The sequence below is a fragment of the Odontomachus brunneus genome, unplaced genomic scaffold, assembly GCF_010583005.1.
Source record: "Odontomachus brunneus isolate Ranch 3 - 2012 unplaced genomic scaffold, Obru_v1 Obru_scaffold_198, whole genome shotgun sequence".
Lineage (NCBI taxonomy): Eukaryota > Metazoa > Arthropoda > Insecta > Hymenoptera > Formicidae > Odontomachus > Odontomachus brunneus.
The window spans coordinates 366,915-369,531 of NW_022639648.1; the positions used below are offsets into that span (position 1 = coordinate 366,915).

The following is a 2,617-nucleotide window of genomic DNA, read 5'->3' on the forward strand; positions in this document are numbered from 1 at the left end:
AGAGAGAGAGAGAGAGAGAGAGAGAGAGAGAGAGAGAGAGAGACCGGAGGGCTGTGTGCAGTGGCATGTAGGTGTCGCCCGTAAAGAATACTCCCCACGTATGGCCTGCGTGTCGTAAAAGGAGACTAAAAGGCCCTCATGGGTGGGTTGCTGCGCCCATATGTATGAGGAACTGTAGGATTGTATTCCTACGGGAGTCATACTCAAAGGTACTTACAGCAGGGGAGCGTAACGGATCCCTTATATCAGTATGGTACTGGCCTAGGCAGCTGCGCCCGGGAATATCAGGGGAAGGGGATCGCGCTCGGTTCGTTCATAGTGCGACAGGTGCAGGTGACCTGAAGTCACCGCGGGGGCGGCCGGGTTCTTAATGCCAGTGTGGCAACCGGTCTATCTCGGGTAGATCGCTGCGTCCGAGAGTGTCGGAGGTCTGCGCGGCGCGCCGGTTTGTGCCCATTGGGCGGCCGGTCGGGTCGGCTCTTACAGCGGAGGGGATGATAATTGCGACACTTTAAAGTCGCGCCTCCGAGCGGCGTGAGTAGCTGACGCCCGCGGCGGTACACGGTATGGGTGAGTCGCAAGACCCTTTCGCCGTTATCCGTTCGCGATGCTTCACGCGTGGCGGCATCTTCCCTCGGTGCCCGCATTGTCGGAGGTACGGCACCCTTAAAAGGCTGGGCTCCTTGGTCGGGGCGAGAGTAGAGGGCTCGGAGCCCAGTATCCCTGTGCGCGTATTCCCAAGGGCCCGTAGCATATAGTGCCTTCCAATTGGAGAAGTCATAGAAAGAGGAGGGCATATCAGGTGGCGGAACGCCGTGCGTTCGAGATCTGCATATCCTTTCGTTTTAGGGAGAGAAAAATATTTAGAGCACGGTTTTGCTAGGCCAAGACTCGAACCCGGGTCTTTCGTTTGCGACTGCTCTAAACCACTGAGCTACCTGACGCTCTACGCTCACGACATTCTCCTATCCCCATATCCATCAAAGATACCGTACGGAAGTGACATCTCTGGCGCGATCTCGAGCACACGGCGACTACAGAGAGAAACAATGTTACTCTACCAAATGGTACAACTGTCGATCTCTCAAAGTCAAATGTTGCTATCCTTTAAGACCTGCTGTCCGTGTATGCCTATCTCCACCGTTGCCCCTCCTCATCCGGTGCAAATAATACAAATAAGCTCCGGGATCAACACCAATTTTTTTGGCAGCCCCCGGATGCTTGAACGCAATGCGCTATGGGGCATCCACCATGAAGTACGTTGGGGCCTTTTGTCACCCTTCTCGGCTGATCCGGGAGGTGGTGGCCCGAAAGAGCAGGAAAAAGAAGCTGCGCAGAGCCGGGGGAGACACTCCCCCAGCCACGCAAGAAAAGAGCGCACCGGCGTGGGCTTGTCCCGGCAGACTTGATGAAGGGTTCCGGCCAGCCCCCGCCCATCGGGCGGAGGCCCCGGTGGCTCGCGCCGCGGGAAGAAGAGTACCGTCGCAGTTGACGACCACGGCAGCCGTGATGGTTCGGTTAGAGAGCGACGGGCCTTCATATACGATGGCCCTTCGCAGGGCTCGGGGAAAAATCTTCCTGACTTGGCCGACTTGGGAGCAGTACGACCTTTGTGAGATAGTTCACGATTGGCGGGCTGCTGATCGGGGTCGCTGGGGCCTCGAGGGATGCTCGGGCGTTCGCCCTCATTGCGAAGCTAAAGGCTACCCTGTCCGAGGCGGCGGTCTCGCGACCGTCGCGTATGGAGGAGGTCCGACTCGTCAAGTTTGACGACTCGGTCCTCTCCAAAGAGATAGTGGAGACTTTGGCAGCCTGCGGCGGGTGCAAGTTCGCTGAAGTCTGGCTAGAGCGGATTGGGGAGAAGGGGGACCGGGTCTGTATGGGCCCGACTACCCCTGGAGTCGGCATTGGTCACCGCTAAAGTAAGAGAGATGGCGATGAAGTGGGCGGCGGTTCGCATCGAATTGCTAGCCATTCCCCCTATCCAGTGCCGCAAGTACTGAGGCCCTGGCCACGTCCAGGCCTCCTATCCCGCTCTCATTGACCGAAAGGAGTACTGTTACAGGTGTGGTCAGGAGGGGCACATCGCGCGTGATTGCGCGGCTGGTGCGTTCTGCGCAGTTTGCTGCAAGGCGGGGCGGACCTGCTAATGGGTGGTCCATCATGCACTATGATCTACGTGAGCCGTGGGGAGGGGGGAGGGCGATGTTTCTGCCCGCACCGCCGGCGCGGAAGGCCCCCAACGCCATTAGTATTGACGTCGCGGTTCCCGGGCGTGCTGAAACGCACTCGTGTGAGCAGATGGCGAGGAGGGCTAGCAGGGAGAGATCGGGACGGACTCCCTACGGGTGAGGAATCTCCTCTGATATCGCTGGCGTTAAAGTCCTTCCCCGGGAAGGAGACATCTTCCGGCTCTCGGCCGGGCGGTTAACCCGCTTCACGAGGTAGAGGAGGGCGGCGGCGGGTGAATTGCACCGGTCCCTCTCTCCATGTAAGACCGGAGCGGCCGATGTGGGTGTACTTCATGGGGCCGCTCCCGTTGAAGAGCGACCTTCCCGGCGCCATGGGGCGCCTCGGGAAGTAAAAATGGGATTATCTTCTCCGACTTGGACGGGGG

General features: G+C 59.0%; 1 pseudogene; it reads right to left on the bottom strand.

Moving 5' to 3' along the window:
* Positions 1-1,908, bottom strand: part of LOC116851970 — an 18,965-nt pseudogene extending 17,057 nt beyond the window's left edge.
* Positions 1,909-2,617: the final 709 nt, after the last annotated feature.